Here is a 19076-nt window from a genome sequence, read left to right on the forward strand (position 1 = left end):
AGGAAGTAAACAGAGTGTGGTCTTTATGATGACATGATTTAAATATGTTTATAAATATGCAAGGATATCATTTTCAGTTTTATGGTACCTTCACATTATCCATGTGTGTAAAATACCTGAATTTTAAAGCTCAAACCCCCATCAAAACTAGCAGAAAACATCTGACTATCGTAGAAGAATTTTCTGGCATCCAAAGAAAGGTGAGATACAACCAGAGACTAGCAAATTTTCTCTTGGTGAAATTTCTGATTCTTTCTTTTCCCCTTTCCTTGTCTCCTCTCTCCTCCTCAAAGATGGAGATGCTATCTCCTCAGAGTGACTACAGATAAATCTCATCATTTATAATCACAATATATTTCGTGAATGGAACTTTGAAAAGGGGAATCTATTTTTTTAATGAAATTATAAATAGGAAACCATGATCTTAGAAATATTTTAAAGCAGACTTCTTAATTGCTGAGGAAATAGAGGCCTTCTGAGTTTATCAGCAACAATACTAAAGGCAAAATGTATGTAAAAAATAAGCTCTTTTTATCATACCTCTGAAGAAGTTTTTTTGATACATGCATATGTATCAGTAAAGGTTTTCTAGAGAAATAGAACACACACACATACACACACACACACATACACACACATATACACACACAACTATAAATGCCTTGTGGAGGCTAGGAAATTTTATGATCTGCTGGATGCTGGATGCCCAGAAAAGCCAGCAGTATAGGTGTTAGTCTGAGTCTGAAGGCCTAAGAACAAGATGGAGTGACATCCAAGGGCAGAAGACAGATCCAGAGAAAGAGAAGTGAATCCACTCCTGTCCTTTGCTATATCGAGTCTCTGACAGATGGGTGGTGCCCACTCACACTGACGTGGCCCTATCTTCTTCACCCAGTCTACTAAATCAAGTGCTGATCTTTCTTGGAAACACCCTCACAGGCATCTTCAAAAAGATTTACCAGCCATCTGGGCATCTCTTATTCCAGTTGAGTCCACCTCTGAATTTAACTATCACATGAGGCAAGGCAGGTTTTATGTTAAAATACAGCTCATGATATGAAGTCATCAAGTCTTATCTATTTATTCATTTTATATCATATCAGCCCCCCTCTCCTCCCAGTAACCTCTCATGCAAGTCTTCCCCCCATTCCACCTTCCCCTTTTCTTTTGAGAAGGGGAAGTCCTCTCTGAGTGTTACCCTTCACACTAACACACACACACACACACACACACACACACACACATACACACACACACACACACCAAGTTGCTGTGGAAATGGGTGCATCTTTTTCCACTGAGGCCAGACAAGGCAGTCCCTTTAGGGGTGTGGGATCCTCAGGCAGGTAGACAACAGACTAAGGGATAGCCTCTGTTCCAGTTATTTGGGGACCCTCTTGAAGACCTAGCTGCTCATCTGCTGCATGTGTGCAGGAAGACCTAGGTTCAGCTGTTGCATGCACTTTGGTTGGTGATTCAGTCTCTCTGTTGGTCTTCCTGTGGAGTCCCTGTCATCTTCAGGTCTCCCAATTCTTCTCCCAACTCCTTTGTAAGACTTCTCAAACTCCATCTAATTCTTGGGTGTGAGTCTCTGCATCTCTCTCCATTGGCTGCTGAGTGGAACCTCTCAGAAGTCAGTTATGCTAGGTCCCTGTCTGCAAGCATAGCAGAGTAACATTAATAGTGTCAGAGGTTGGTTCATGCCCACAGGATGGGTCTCAGTATAGGGCAGTCATTGGTTGGCCATTGCCTCAGTCTCTGCTCTGCCTTTTCCCCCTGTACTGCTTGTAGGCAGGACACATTTGGGGTAGAAGGTTTTATGGGTGTGGTTAATGACCTTATCCCTCCTCTGGAAGTCCTGCCTGGCTACAGGAAAGTGGCCACTTTTCTCCCACTGCTTGGAGTCTCAGCTAGAGTTGCCACCATAGACCCTCTGGGGCCTCCCCCCATCCCAGGTCTCTGGCACATCCTAGAGATTGTTCCTCCAAGCCGCTCTCCATTCTGTCTCCTCTGTTCTCCCTACACATGATCTCCCCTCCTTTCTTTACCCAGTTCCCTCCTTCCAATGACCATATCTTTTTTGTTTCCTCTTCAGAGGAAGATTCACCAATCCTCCCTTGGGCCTTCCTTGTTATTTAACTTCTTTGGGTTTGCTGATTATAGTATGGTTATTCTGTATTTCATGACTAATATCCACTTATAAGTTAGTACATACCATGTATGTCCTGTTGGGTCTGTGTTACCTCACGCAAGTATTTTTTTATTTTATTCTTTTTGTTTCTACAAGTAGAGATATCTCCTGGAGTACATTTACTTGAAGGACAATCATGACATATCAAAGAGCTATGAATACATTTGCTTGAGTGTTGACATCGATGAAGAAGCTGTTCTCTTTCCTTCCAGAAGCTTCCTTGTAAAAGTTGTTAGCTTCTTAACATTGGGGTTTAGTCAGTGGAGCAAAATATTGGGTCGTAACATGGCATCTCAGCATCTGAAAGATGCTCTGAGGACTGGTGGCAAGCAGATCACTCAAGGTGTACATTTTTCCAACTCAGACTTTGCCAAGCGTGCATCCCACATGAGAGTCATGTTTAGCATTCCCCCAGATTTGAAAAGGAAGTGGCAAGTCATGTCTGTAAGAAGAAAGGTCTCATGGGGATCTTCAAATCAAGTCTGGCTCTCCTTCCCATTTATATCATGAAAGGGCTTTGTTTCATCAGAAGCCAGAGACCAAGTATGAATTAGCATTACCACAGTCATGGAGAATGTTAGGTTTCTACAGTTGTAGGAATGGCCATTGATGGTGTGGATCAGAAAGCCACGATGAAACGCTCATGCCATTTAGATCAGACTGTGTTGGCCATCCAGTTGTTCTTGTGATTTTAACAACCAAATGCCTGGCTCCTGTTTCCTGGCACTCTAGATCTGTTCTTTATTTCTTTTTTTGGTCTCGACAGAAATTAAGTGGTCTGGCCATCACCATCTCTCAGTCCCCTGTGAAGAGAGCCAGATGGGACAAGGCCTTTTTATATTTGCACATTCATCAGAATTGAAATAATGACCCACTGATGTTATCTTACAGATGAAGGCCCAGGCCTGCCCTCGGGGAAGCATGGCAGGCTGGGCTAGTCTACGATGAGAGTTGAAGCATCAAAAACCAAAGATAGCATCAAAAAGACTCATTTTAAGAACACGTGGAGTTGATTTAGGAGAAGAAATTTTAGAGCCCATTCGTGAATTATCCCCACACTGACCAAAGCATTTTCATTTCAGAATCTCAAATATGTGTGTTTGAGGGAAAGAGGCAAACAACAATCCAGCTCAACCAACAGGTTAAGTGGTCAATTCATAATGACACTTTGAATTCATGAATTATGTCCTTGTCACTTGAACTGAAATAATGGAGAAAGAGTTTTCCATTAAGGAAAAAAATCCTACTTCAAATATACAATGAGCTAAAGTCTTTCAAAATCTCAAGCCAGAAACCACAGTAGATCAGTAGAGGGTTCTTGTTCTCTGGAATGAACCCAAATTCAACAACAGCATGCCAAGGTACAAAGTCCTCAACCAGATCCAGAGTAGGAAGAAAATGCTCTGACAGCCTGATAGGGCTTTACCCTAATGGGCTCCTGAGATGGTATCTCGAGTTCTTGAGGATCAGCTACTCATGAGGTCCTCCCAATATCACTTGATTGAAGGCCATTGTCTGTATCAGTTCCTTATCATGTCGCTGAAAGATGATGCCTGAAAAAGCAACATAAGGAAGGGAGAGTTTATTTGGGTTCACAATTTAGTGGTTCAGTCCACCATCTCATTAGAAACTTAAGGCAGCAGGTTACATTGTGTCCACATGTTATGAGACAGAGAACGCTGACTATTCTTGCCCAGTTGTTTTTCTTCTTTCTACTGAGTCCAAGACTCCAGCCCAAAGTGCTACCCACATTTAGAATGTGTCTTCTCTCCTCAACCCAATCTAGAAACTCTCCTATAGACATGGACAGAGCTTACTTACTCTAAATCCTTCAAGTTGACACAAAGATTAGCCGTCACATCATCCAAGATGGACAATTTTTTTCTAGACCAGCTAGCTTGCAATGGTCTAGTCACTATGACACAACTATGTCACAATCATGTGTATCTTTGATGAAGCCACAGCAGTAAACAAGCTAGAGAAGATAAGTTACTCTTATTCCCCTAGAGTCTTCTTTAAAAGTCTCAAACCAACTTCAAAATGATTGTCTGATGAGATATTTAAAAGCTTTTAATCAGGAATTATCTTTCTATAACAGACATGAAAATTTTGGGTTTGATTGTGAACAATGAACATTTTCACTTATGCAAGATTTTATTTTCTAGTTTTGTCCAAGGTCATCTTTCATAAATTTATGCAGAATCATGGTAGTTATTTATATGAACAGTATTTTACCAACAGAAAATTTAAGGCAGTCTGTTATGATGGGGTTTCATGAGGTCTAAATCACCATTGCTTGGCCAGCCACTCCCATTTCTCTTTCTGTTCTACAATATTACAGTTCCATGGGTAAAGGCATTTAGTGGTTCTTGTAGGTTGACCAGTTCCCACATGCCACAGCCCATCTCCCACAGTGTTCATAAAGGCCTGAATCACACAAGAGCCATTGCATGCTTGGCCTCAATCCTAGAACTTTTATGAGAGAGAGAGAGAGAGAGAGAGAGAGAGAGAGAGAGAGAGAGAGAGAGAGAGAATAAAAAAAGGAAATCTAAATTCTCCTCTCCCTCTCCATTCCATGACACTCATGTACTTTGAGGATGTCTAAGCCTGGAACTTAAAAAGTGTCACTTCTACTGAATCCCTGAATTTAATTGAAGTTGGCAGACAGCACAAGAGCAAACTATGATTTGGGGGATCAGGTGGAGATTCTTAATTTTCTGAAGAATTTAGAACCCAGGGTTCATGCCAGACCACCCCCAAGTTTTCAGGAATGTGGTAAATTTTGGGATTCCAAAAGATCCAGTTAGCTTTCATATGGAGGGCAGCCCATTTGCTGTTTGAGAAGAACAGCCATCTGAAAGGTTACCAGAAATACCAGAGAATGCCACTGAGTAGTAAATTGAATAGACTAGTTCAGTACCAGGTTTGGTCCTTAGGACAAAACACATTGTCAGACAAAAAAAAAAAAAAAAAAGGTATTTGCAAATTTTTTACTCATTGTTATGAAGTCTATTTCTGCCTCACGAACAGATCTCCTTAGATGGGTGCCCAATGCTTCCATAATGTAGTCACCAGCTCAGGCGCTAGTGTACAAATTCTTGCTCTGGAATGACTCATCGCTAAGATTCAAGTCGTCACATTCCTCATGGAGTCAAGGTTACTATAATTGTCACTGCTATGTACAGCAGCCTGGGAAGGGCAACGGAGTGAAGGGAATGTCACACATGCCATCGGAAGTCACTTCCTCATCCTCCTGTGGGGACCTGGCTGGAGCTTGGAGAGGTGAAGGAAGAGTTGATCCATCTGGCTGCTGCAGACACAGGGATCACGGAGCATTCAGGAATGCAATCTGAGCTAAGATTGCCCACCATGATGCATGTGTGTGGCTTGATATTATGGCACTGACGTTTTGGCACTGAGTTTTGGCACTCAGCGGCCACCTCCATCCCAGGCAGAGTGAGATACTGGTACATCCAAAAGATACGGCAGGTGTTTCCAGAGGGAAACCAACTTAGATCATTACCCAGACAGCAAAGAAAGCCTTTTCTTGTCTAGGTAGAACTAACAAAATCAGGTTTTATTTCTTATCCCTTCTTCTGCCAAAAATATTAATAAGTCTTATTATTAAGTATACTTATTATTAGGTATAGTGCAGTAGAAAATTAAAATACTGCCAATATTACATCTGTTACCAAACACAAAATAAGTGTAAATTCATAGAATAAGCTTTGTCTAATTTGGCCAATATCCCCTTTTATTATTATTATTATTATTTTTTAAAAAGCATCTCCACAGTCATTCTTGCTATACAAAGACATCCCTAGGAGCAGGGACTACCATGAGTTACTTTCCAACATCTTGGTTGTCATCCTACAATAAAAGTTTGCCAAGCTCTACTGTTCCTAGTTTTCATTTGACAGCTAGGATATATATATATATATATATATATATATATATATATATATATATATATATATGCTCTCAAAATTAAATATCATAAATAAAAGCATTAAACACAAGTGCTCTTGCAGATTCTGACTCATGCACACCAACTCCCTCCTCCGCTCTCTCTCTCCCAAATGTCCCTGGGTTTGCACACTGAACTAGATAAATGGCAGACTCGTTGGCAACCAACTCATCCTTCCTCTGTCTTGCTTTCTGCCTCATTGACCGTGTGCTGTTACCACCATTTTGCCTTGGGCTTTACCAGGGAGATAGCTCTCAGGAAGATCTCTAAGGCTTTCATGCCTTGATCTTAGACACTTTAAAGTTTACCCAGCACTATCCAGGGAGGCAGAGGCAGGTAGATCTCGGAGTTGGAGGCCAGCCTGGTCTACAGAGTAAGTTTTGGGAAAGCCAGGGCTACATAGAGAAACCCTGTCTGAAAAAAAAAATCAAACAAATAACATGCTTTATTTTATTTTAAAAGTCAGGTTTACATACATATAATTTGGTGCTGGGGCTGTTATGCATTTGGTAGAGTACTTGCCTAGCATTCAAGAAGCCCAGGGGGTTGATTTCTAGTACCATATAAACCAGTATGGTGCAGGAGGATATGAATTTAAGGTCACCTTTGACCATTTAAACTGTTAGGATGTAGAAATGCACTAAATGAGACCCTACCACAATAATAAAACAAGCATACAAAATAATAAGCATGCAATTTATAGACATTCATTCTTTTGAGATGTAGATATAAGATTTGAAAATGAGATGGAATCATGGAACTTCTAGCACAAAGAGATTAGAACATTTCATTGCTCTATAAAAACAGACTCAGAGCCATTTAGTCAGCTTCCACCCTACCCAACAAACCCCAAACTGCTTTCCCTAGATTTTCCCTTTTCTAGAATGCTTAATTTTTTTTTTAATTATCATACACACTTGAAAGTAGATGATTAAAGCTAACATAGCCTATAGTCATCTCGGAAGAAAGCGTTGACCATGGAATTTGCCTAGATCAGATGAGCCCATGGGCCACTGTATGTCCCATCACCCCTAAGCAGGTGGTCCTAGGTTATGTACGAAATCTAGCTAAGATTAAGCCAAAGAGCCAACCAGCAGGAACAGCTCCAACATGGTTCCTACCGACAGGTTCCTCCTGTCTTGAGTTCCTGTCTCGACTTCCCTCAATGATCATGCTAACCTGGAACTTAAAGATGAAATAAACCTTTCTTCCTGTACGTTGGTTTGGATCAGATTATTTTATCTCAGCAACAGAAAGTAAGCTAGAACACAGGGAGAAGCTACTGCTCCCAGATCTCTAGGGTTTCTGGGAACATGAGCTTTGCTCCTCACCATTGCATAGCAAGCCTGTATCCACTGAGCCATCTTCCCACCCGCAAACAGAGCACCGTTAGAGTAAATTTGGAATCAGATTATGTGCTCCCTTAACTTTGATCTTCTTTTTCTAAACTCCTTAAGCCTATTCTATTTCCTTTGATTTTCCATACAGATTTAGAATAAACTCATTAATGTCTCAAAGTAGCTTGTTGGCATGCTAATAGAAATAGACTCTTTTTATTGTATCTTATTACACTGAGTCTAGATTTATTTGGAGAAAATAGATATCTTAAAGTCAACTAATTGTCTCATCCATGAACCTGATATACCTCCTCACTCATTTATGTCTGCTTTAGTGTCTTTAATACATACTTTTAGCTATAATAAGTAACTTGGGTGTTGGGGGGATTTTTTGTTTGTTTTGTTTTTGTTAGTTTGTTATTGTTTGTTCCCAAGTGCTGGAATTAAGGGTGTGAGCCATCTGGCTTCATAATTTAGTTTTAATTATACAAAACTTAAAATTTATCCTTGGGTATTTACTTTTGGGTGTGACTGCAACTGACACTTTTCAGTTTTCAGTTGACTATTGCTACTATGCACACCTATAGTTCACCTCTATGCCAGTATATATCCTGCCATCGCACTAAGCTCAGGTATTAGCTCTTAGAACTCTGAGTACTCTGAGTTTTCCTTTGTCGATGTCCTTTATGAATGGAGGCAGTTCCCGGTCTTTTGTTTCCTCCTGGGTGTCCTTTTCTCTCCCTATTGTCTCGCTGAGGCTATCTTGTTTAAGGTAAACAAGAACTGCGTGCGCAGAAATCTTTGCCGGCTGTCAACCAGTCATGTTTTAGCTCCTGTTTTATTTTCCCTTGAAGAAATACTCTTAACTTGTGTAGTCCAAACCAATTCTCCACGCTCCCCTTCTGACATGGTAGGTGTCTCTTCTTCCAGCTGCCCTTATTGGGTGTGTGGCCCATAGTCGAAGATAGCTTGTCATCTCATACACTCTTGGCTTTGATGTCTTCCCTGTGAACCTCATCCCTCGGTCCTTCCTGAAGGCTAGGTCTTTCCTAGAGGCCATCTTTGTCCAGTTCCATACCAACAGCATGTCTGAGTGGCACATTACTTACCCAAAATCACTACTTTTCCATTTGCTACAGAGCTCATTTCTCTGGTACATTTTTAAAAAGCCTGAGTCTAATTATATTACCAGTTGGTTGAACATCCTCATGTCTTATTTTGAGTATTGAACCAGAGCCAAGCAGGCCTTCCATGATGCTTCTCTCTAACCCTCAGGCTTGTTCATCTCCTAACACTTCCCTTCTTGTCCCTTGTTGTGTGGGCCTTTCAGGATCAAATATGACCTCCTTAGCTGGTTTTTTTTCCTCTACTCAGTCTTGGTCACACCACCACTTTTATGTTTTCTTTCATCTGATCATCTGTTATTTTCTTCCTAGCATCACTATCTGACATTTAAGTATTGGTTTATTGTGTTATTTTTATCTCTAGAAAGTAAGCCTCCATTGAGGGCAGGAGATTGCCATTACAACTGTAACTCTGCTCCTGATTCCAATGCCTGAACTCATTTAACAAATAAATGAATGCTGAATGAATGAAATCTCTAATTTTCTATCTACTTAGTCACTAAATATAGAAATTTAGTATTATCTTATTCCAGCAATAAATGAAAACCATTCTAGACTGTGTGTGTGTGTGTGTGTGTGTGTACCTCCTCCTTCTCTCCTTTCTCTCCCTCCTTCCCTCCCTCCTTCTGGTGGGCTGGTAATCAACTTCAGGCCTTGCAGATGCTGGACAAGCTCCCTACTTCTGAACTACACATGAGACTTTTAAATCAGAAAACAATTTAACAGAGAATTAGGAAATTCTGGAATCTATCGTAAGCACAAAAGCAGCAGAGGCCAGAGACACTACTGCCAGCGATTAGGAAGACAAATTTTAGGAATTCTGATGAACTCCTGCCAAAGATCTCGGCTGTCCATCGCACCAAAGATTCCCAAGGGGTTGTGTAGCAGCCCAGGCAAAAGCTCATTCTGCCAATCGCCAATTCTCATGTGCTGACTCATCGCTGCTGAGTAATAACAGGGTTTCTTTCTTTTCCATCTTCCTGTTTTTCATGAGTTCTTTTCAGAGCAGAAATCTGACACGAGATCCTGCTTGCCAACGAGAAATAGAAGGCAGCATATAAGTGATGTCCTGTAAGAATACTTTGCTACTCTTGCAAAGGACTTTGGTTTGGTTCTCAGCACCCACCTGGTGGCTCACAACCACCTGTAATTCCAGCACCTGGTGATTCAACACCATCTCTGGCCTCTACAGGCTACACAATGCATGAAATGCATATAAACCCATGCAGGTACACATATACACATAAGTAAAAAGTAATAGCAAATAAGAAGTAAAGAAAATGGAATGAAGCTCTATATCTTAAAGCTTCTCCTTACTGTTATGTGATGGTCACTATGAATTTTTGCACATTCCAGATTCTTCCATGGAAGGAAGTCTCTGAGGAAGCCAAGACTTCTGTGGTATGAGTTGTGCCAGACCTAAGTAACAAATGGCCATGACAGTAGTCTTGCCTGCCCCTGGAAGGTGGAGGCAGCCAGCCTGTGGGGTAAGAGACTGGCAAGGCAGGGCCATTGTTATGGTTTTATGGCCACAGGAATGGAGCAGAATTACAACTGAGACCACTCCCACTGAGACCTGAGAATTCCGGGGTAAACAGGAATAAGCAGACCTCCAGTATAAATAAGGAGGACACCCTGGATACATCCAGAGTTCACAAATGAAGTACCCCAGAGTACCCCAGTCCCTACAAATATATCATGTATTAGTGATAATCTCAAAAGGGAAATTGTGGGAATTCCACAAAAATACCTATGTGTATAGGCTTGGAGGAAATGATGAGCTGTCAGAGATAATTTCCAAATTAAAAATAAATAGTTCAAAAGGAAGGGACTTGGTGGCATATATTTTAAAACACACACACACAAAGGAATATAAATTTTGTTGTTTTTCTATCAAAGAATTATTTTTTAATATGATATGTAATAGCCAGCTGTCATGGCTCACACCTATAAGCCCACCACTTAGGACGGTGATTCTGACTAGAGGATCAGAATAGGTCAAGGCTAGCCTGAGCTACACAGGAAGACAGTGGGAGAGGAAACAGAGTAGAAGCTGTAATACCCTTGGGAAATAAGTCTGTATAATCCTAGAAAAATCTAAATGACTGGTTACCACGTCCTCTACATTGCCACTTTGTATTCCAATGTTCTTATGCTAATAAACTGCCTAAAGATCTATAGGAGTTTTTAAATACATTTTTATTATTTTTATTTATTTACAATCCAGCTGTGCCCCCTCAGTTCCCCTCCGCAGTTCCTCATCCCATTCCTCCTCCCCTACCCCCTGTCTCCAAGGTGATGCCTTTTTAGAAGTATTTCCATACATCTGAAAAGATTGTATTTATATGGGTCAATCCTGGAATGTTATGTTGCATACGATCTGTGACAGATCGTCTACCTCAGCCTGCTTAGTTAAAGGGAAATCTGCTCAAGTGGTCAAGCACCACAGTAAACATATGTTTCTTTCCAACCCACTCACATTTGACCAAGGGCTCCATGAAGAGTCTCTATTTTTGTCTTTCTGTCTATCTCTTTCTCTGTCTATCTGTCTGTTACTGTTTCTGTCTCTGTCTGTCTGTCTGCCTGGTCTCTCTCTCTCTCTCTCTCTCTCTCTCTCTCTCTCTCACACACACACACACACACACACACATACACACATGCACTTTTCACCTGGGGTTGTTTTGAAATGCTTTAAAAACTATCCATCAGAAGAGTTTTGAAGAAAGTGACGCCCCTGACAAGTAGCACACGCCCCAGTGCCCACGTAAAATGTTCAAGGGCGTGGTGGAAGTTCAGCTTCCCTGGCCCAGCCCGGCCTATAAAGAAATGGAATAGCAGTTTGTGGGGAATGCTGAGGCTCCCAGTGGTGGTTGTCTGGACGTGTATTTCTCCAGGAAAAAGTGGTTTGATGATCTCTGTCAATGTCAACAATCTGTATAAATTTAATATTTTTCTGGACATCTTTTGAAAGAAACAAGCTTACTTAGATTTACATAATTTTAACTTTTTGTACATATATATATTTTTAAAATATGAAAGTTAGCTCTGGCATCTTGTGATGATTACTGGGAGAGAACCAGCCCACACTTTTTTCCTTTACTTGTTATTTGTTAGCTGAATACCACTGGGGAAAAAAAATCAGGCTCAAATTTGGCAAAAAACTCAAAGAACAAAATTTAAAATCTTTCCATCCTTTATTTTTTCAAGCAATGCTGAAATGAATTTTTACTGATGGAGCCATGATCTAATATTCTGTTATCAAATTATTTTTCTTCTGTAGCCTAGATTCCCTGGGGCAAAATGTCAAAGTTTACTTAAATATGAGAAGTAGTTCTGTGTCTTTTTCTTCTAAATAGGTCAGTTAAAATTTGAATTTCATTGAAATAAAATGGTATTTTAATTTTCTGCAGCTAAGCAACAATTTTATATTTAAGTGATGTTTTATTTCCTCTCATTTGTAAGAGAATTGGAAATTACTTTTTGAGGACATCTTTTGATATGTTTTACATCTCTGAAAACTGGGTGTAATTTATGACTTTGGAAAGCATCTGTACTTTGGAAATTGCCTTGAGAAGCAATGCTGTGGCTTCCAGGGAGAAGGATTAGTATTATACCGTACAAAACAAATCAAGTATATGCTGGTTCTACAATATAAATTTCAAAACTTTTTGGAGCTAAATTTTTGTAGGATCTATCCATAGGTTATATATATATATATATATATATATATATATATATATATATATAAATATATATATAATATATATATATTATATATATATATATTAAAATAGAACTATTTATGTTCACTACTTTGGAACCCTGAAGAATAGTTCTCACTTTAGGATCTACTAGCAAATGGCTGGTAAATGTAATAAGTATTTAGTATTGTTTGCATTATACTCAGCTGAGAGTAACATGTATTTATTTTTCCTTATGTGACCAAGTATATGCCTTATCTCACTAATGGGTCATAAATTAATGTAATTATTGTAAAGCCTGGTTAGCCACTATTTTATTATCTGAGCAGTTGTCGGTTCTCCATTCCATCGTCATAACTCATGTTTCCCCACACGTGGATTCCTTCTAGAACTATCTGTTGAGCATGCTCTGTGCCAGGAGCCATGATACTTGACACAGACCTCACACTCCTCGAGTTGTCAATCAGGTAAAGGACACACACACTCTTTAGGTAATGAGAAAGTATCACTTGGCATCAAGTGTTGCATTTTATTATATTTTAGTTCTTTATTAATTGAAGTAAAGATTGGATGAGAATTAGTGAGATGTTACCTGAATTGAATCCTCCGTATAAAGCATGGCCAAAAAAATATGAAGCAGATGTTAAAAATCTTATTTTACATGTAAAGTAGTATGAGGTAGGCTCTAGTTACAAAGCTATAAACTGAGCATCTATTTATATTTCATTTATTTTATACACATTCGTAATATATTAAACAAACTATTTCTTTTCCAAACACTCTATTTAAAAAGCACATTAAGGATGCATATTAATTATTGGGTTTGGGGGCACCAGTTGCTTAATTTCTTACATTTAGAATAGTTTTCATTAGGCAGACAAAGAAGCAAGGTATTACAAGGTGATAATCCCAGTGGACATGTGCTATTTATTTGATTTGAAATACCACCTACTAGAATGCCAAGCCATTGTTGGGCTTTGAGGAACAAAAGAGAGACAGTGATCTACCACAGAAAGAATGCTGTGGGGAAGCCGATCGGTTACTTATCAGCCTGCTATTATTACTGTGCCAATCCGACATGCTCACATTGCTTGGACATGATGTGACTGGTAGTTATGGTCAAACAACACGATAAAGATAAACTGATGACCTAATCCTCCACAGATAACTTCCACTTTGTTTTCTAGAATCAGTCCTTTAGGGGTTACATATGCGGAAAGTATAAAATCAAAGACGTGTTCCAACTATGTAGAAGAGTGCTTTTAAAGTCTGGTCACAGCCAGAGAGGAAAGATCTTGTAAATACAAATTCTGCTGAACTCTCTTTTTGAGAAAGAAATAGTTTTACTGAAGGAGTCTCAAGGCAGTGTTAACCTTCACCATAACACATGAATTCAGACGAATGCTTAATGATTTGTTGAGAACTGGCTCTCATCTTCAGATTTGAAAGGGGATGACAAATTCCCAAACGTTTTAATGGAGAAGATGCCCATTATTCCCCACAAGAATGCTTGGAACAAATCCAGTTATTAAAAGAAAGGTTACAAGGGCAACCATGAGTATCTTGTGCAAAAATTATCACACCTGGGCAAATAAGACCAATCTAAGTTTGAGACAAATACAATGCTAAGGCACAAAAATAAAATAAGATTAAGAAATGGGATAATTCTTTGTCACCAACTCTTCTTCAATGGTGTTTTGATACACAATAACCAAAATGAGTTGGGGCTTTACCAAGGTAACACTCTTTTTCTTATTTGTCATAAATCCATGTTTTTAAGCCTCTAAAGCAAAATATGTCGGAGCAACTTCATCTGATAGCATCCAAAATGGGCAGAGATGAAGGAGGTAAATGATATTGTATGATCATTTCACTAGAGTTGATCTGGGTAAAATGCTGCTTTAACTATTCATGTACACCAAGTGTGAGTCTCTTAAGCAAAGACAAATCCTAAAATTTAAGAATACAATACAGTTATATGTAACATATGCATATATAACATATGTATAATATGTTAATTATCACATATGTATATATAGCATATATATATATATGTATATAGCATTTCTATGTCGAGTTTAGACTATGGCTGCTGGGTTTGAAGTTTCACTACCTGCCTGGATTGTAAGAAAAGGAATTACTGCATCTAAAATGGTGCATTTGATAGAAACTAGGAAGCCTTAAGTGAATACATTGCAAAGAGTTAATATGAAGAGAACAAATATTCATAAGTTTCAAATGTATCAATTTTTTCTCATGAAAATGTTTATGATCAGAGAACATGGGTGATAATCACAGCATGCACTGAGCCATTGGTGTGTGCTGAATGCTGTGGTGACGTCTTCTTTTTGCGGGAATCATTTAATCGGCCATTGTATTAGCAAGGCACTGCTATTGATGCTAATGTAGGAATGCGAGAGTTGAGGCCTTGCCAAGTTCAGTCTGACTCAACTTGGCCCTAGTTAGAAAAACAAGGAGTGTGTTTCCCCATTTGTTTTCTTTCATGCATTGGAGCAGGATGTTGCTGTATAGTTCAGCCTACTTTTGAACTCATAATGCTCCTAGCTCAGCCTCCAGAGTGCTAGGATAACAGGGGACACCACTGTGCCAAGCTCAGGAAATGTACTTTTCAAAACACTAATGGTATCACAGAGTGAGTGGAGAGGGGACTCAAGAGTATCATATTCTAGTCTAGACTACCATTCCTTGAGGGTGGGTGCAGAGTCCTCGCACAGTTCCAGAGATGGTTGGGACAATGAGGGAACAAAAACAAAAACAAAACAAAACAAAACAAAACAAAACAAAACAAAAAAAAAGAAAGAAAGAAAGAAAAGAAAAAAACAAAACCAGGTACATGGGCAGACAGAAACTTGGACACAGAAAATTTGTGATCTCAGATAGAGAAGTCACAGCATCCAGAAGCCAAAGTGTTTATTATATACAGTTGAACAGGGATGTGGCACTACTGAATCAAGGAGACATGTAGCTAACCTAAGTTAGAGCTGCCTTTTCAGGGGATTTGTCTTCAGGCCATAAACATTTGGTGGGGCTTTGGGGATGGGAAGAAAGCTATGGTGTATTGTCAAAATTATTTCATCTCAATCAGGGGCTTCTACCGTGCCTTTGATCATTCAGTTCCCAGATAAAGGACACACAACTTTTATATTTACAATAAGCCTTAATCAGCACTATAGCTGGAAAGATATCTACCCTCTTTGCTATTAGAATCTATTTCCCCATCATTAACCCCATTTTCTAATTTGCCATGCTCCATCTGGACAGTTCTCAATTCCAATTGGCCAGCCCTCATGGATGTATTTTGGTGAATCATCTACCCCATGGCGGCTTCCCCCTCTCTCCTCTCATGGTCCTCCCCAGACCCAAGCCAGAAAACCCAGACCCTGCCTATCGCAATGCTATCCGGCTATAGCCATAGGCATCTTTATTCACCAACCAGGGATAACTCAGAGGACAGGTCACTGGATATGTCACTTGGGTATGGCACTCTATCTACCCTGGGGGGCAATCAGTCCTTGGGGGTGGGGCAGTATTTAGCATTACAATACAAGTGAAAGACAAAACTTCAGCAATAGTGAATGCTTTCTGCAAACTGTCAGAATTCACACTCAGATCCACAGAGGAAGACATCCATCCCTCTGAGCCCCCCCCCTCTCCCCCCAACCCCCACCCCCAGAAAGACTTTGCCAAGCTGTCTTAGTTAGGGTTTCATTGCTGTGAAGAGACACCTTGACCACCATGCCAACTCTTATAAAGGACAACAATTAGTTGGAGCTGGCTTACAGGTTCAGAGATTCAGTCCATTATCACTAAGGCATGGTACAGGATGAGCTGAGAGTTTTATATCTTATATATCTATATCTATATCTGAAGGCCACTAAAAGACTGACTCTCATATGGCTAGGAAGAATCTCAAAGCCCACCCCGCAGCGACATACTTCTTCCAACAAGGCCATACCTACTCCAATAAGGCCACATCTCCTAACAGTGCCACTTCCTGAGCCAAGCATATACAAACCATCACACACACCCATGGTACTAAGGCATCGTCCTTACCATGGCTCTGTCTGTGTCCATAGCATACAACCACTCAGAACTTCATCCACTCTGGCTCCTCCACTCCCTAGAAGGTGGGTACTATCTCGGTGACTCTTGTGGGCAATTCTTAAGTTCTCAATTAGGTCCTTTATATGGTGAGCAATCGGCAAGTTGCTTGACTCGTCTGGGTGCCGTCCATATGTCCCCCTCCACTTTCTATTTCATTTCTAGAACCTCGTTTCTTTCCCAAAATGATTTGAAATAGCCTACATAGATATACTGCCCGAGACCTTTAAAAGACAAGAGCTTGAGAGAGATAGACTGGATCTGGAACTCAGACTGAAAATTAGTGCAGAAATGGGGCCACTGCTGGACCGACTCCCCTCCACTCCCACCCCCTCCCCCACCTACTCACTTTTCTTCTGCCACATTTGGCCAGAGCAATCTGCTCCTGTGGGAGTCTTGGGAGGAAAGAAGAGAAAAGCCCAAAATACCAACTTGGCTGTCTAATTGTTTTTAATTATGAAATCACTCAAGGTCGAGATGAGCGGGTGGAGCCCCTTCCAGAGGCTGAGATCCAAATCCACCAACAGCAGAAAACCCTGGGGACAGAACAAAGAGGTTTCTTTTATCAAGAGACATCTGAAAGGTTCTATGGAGTGGAGAGTCACAATGGTTCTTGAAATAAGTAGAAGATTTAAACAGTAAGCTCAAAAAAAAAAAAATCAAAAAGAAGCAGGGCCCAAAAACCCACAAATACCCACACAGCAACAGCAGTGATCCCTGACCTACTCCTGGTTACTGAGAACGAGAAAAACCATGAGAGAAAGAACAGAAAAAAAAAATGTTCAGGCATTGTCACAGAAACCCAGTTTAGTGAAAGCACTAACTGCCCCAGGGAGGCTGTTTGTTTGGAGTTCAGACAGAGCAACTTGATAAGAAAAGAATCCCCGAGGAGACCAGCGAGGAAGGTAAATAATTAACCATGCAACCCCGTGAACAGGTGAACAGTGGCAAGCTAAGACAGTCACATTAGACCTTCAAAGCAGGTTAGCAGCAGTGAGAACCGGGGCCTGAGACAGTCATCTCTATGCTCCAGGCACTTTTCCCTTCTCCTAAAAAGCCAGACCCTAAGCCAGACCGGGTTACACTTTAGAGATCAAAAGGAGGCCTTTTTCAACACATTAAAGACAATGCCTCAAGTTCTTCAATGCTTATGGAGATGTGTATTTACCTGCTTCCTTCCTTCCGTAACTTTGTGTTTGCAGACTTGAGTCAAATGGTAAGCAAATATGGAGCTATTTGGTTAAAAATGTGTCTATTCAAGGGGGAGCAATGGCATATAGACACCTATAATCATAGCCTTAGGAAGGCTGCATGGGAAGACATCAAATTCAAGGTCAATCTGGGTTACCTAGCCCGTTCCTGGGTACAAGGAGAGCCTGTCTCAAAAACCCAGGGGCTAGAGATACAACTCATTGATAAAGCACTGGCCAAGCAAAACAAAACACAAAAGCAAACAAAAACCTTGCATCACCGTGCAAGTACTGTATGTGTGATAGTCCTCATTCTTCTGCATAGTTATTGTATAGATTTTCTTACTGGGAAATTTCTGATAAATTGAATAATGGCTCTTTCTCTAAATCATGGCCCTGAAGCATCTGGATGGACAAGCAAAATATTGTCTGGTTCATCTCATTGTTTTCTTAAATATCTTTTAATCTGAGACATCTGGATGAACAGTAATCACCAAGGAAATAGAAAGGAATGTGGAGAATGTGGGAGTAAGCTTTAATATGAAGAAAAAAAAAGACCTGTGTAGACATAATCAAATGATTTCTGATTACCATGGTGACTCTTAAAACTCCTTCAGAGTTGGGGCTGACAACTCTTGAGAAAATGAATGACATTTGATCTTGAACTCAAAGACAAACAATGTAGAAATGTTACCCTTCTCATTCTCCTCCCAGTCAGATCAATGAAGTCATTTCCACCAGCGATCCAAGTCTGAAAATCAGATTATTTGTTTTAATCTGTTTAAAAGATGAATGGAAACACAGTTCTGGATTGTATGGAACCATGACTAGATCATTGGCTGATAATGAGAGACAGCTGATAATTCTTTATGATATATCTTCACGGCTATTTTAATGCAGTGCATAAGCTTTGAGTAGGTGTTCACATTTTATAAATACTGTATGGCAAAAGCCTGATAGTGTGACTTATAAAACATCTCATCTCTTTTTCACTTGGTGAGCAGAACAACGTTCCATCTGCTTTATCCAGCATCTAATTCACTCTCCCGTGTGCTCACGAGTTTATTGAGAGTGAGTGTAAAGATGGGAATAGAGATCAATTTCTTTTTACTTTAAAATTCTTTTCCTCAAAGTTTTGTGTTGTTCTGGCCAATATTTTTATTAAGTGTGTGTGTGTGCGCGTGCGCGCGCTTTAATAGCGCTCTAATCGCACTTCAGAAAAATATGTTTACAAAGGTAGTCTCTACTAAGATCTCAATATTCATGATCAGAGACAAAATTGAGTTGTACATAAATCTGCATGGACTCTGTCACTAGCATTCAAAAAACAAGTTCACCATATTAAAAAGTGATTACAAGAGATTTGGCTTAAGCTGTGGTTTCTCAATCACGTCATGGTCTTCATACGTGGAGGTTACATACTAGTGTTTTAACATGATACCAT

The 19076-nt window shown here is 39.9% G+C and overlaps 1 long non-coding RNA gene across 1 annotated transcript in view; it reads right to left on the minus strand.

The window, feature by feature from the left end:
• Window positions 1-1286: 1286 nt before the first annotated feature.
• The window catches only part of LOC127668405 (uncharacterized), a 35697-nt gene continuing 17907 nt past the window's right edge, over window positions 1287-19076 (minus strand). Inside the window, exons 3-4 of the long non-coding RNA XR_007974097.1 lie at window positions 16792-16978; window positions 1287-3744 (exon numbers count right to left, since the gene is read on the minus strand). This is a non-coding gene — a long non-coding RNA (uncharacterized LOC127668405). The remainder of the gene's footprint in view (window positions 3745-16791; window positions 16979-19076) is intronic.

Source organism: Apodemus sylvaticus, chromosome 18 (assembly GCF_947179515.1).
Source record: "Apodemus sylvaticus chromosome 18, mApoSyl1.1, whole genome shotgun sequence".
Classification (NCBI taxonomy): domain Eukaryota; kingdom Metazoa; phylum Chordata; class Mammalia; order Rodentia; family Muridae; genus Apodemus; species Apodemus sylvaticus.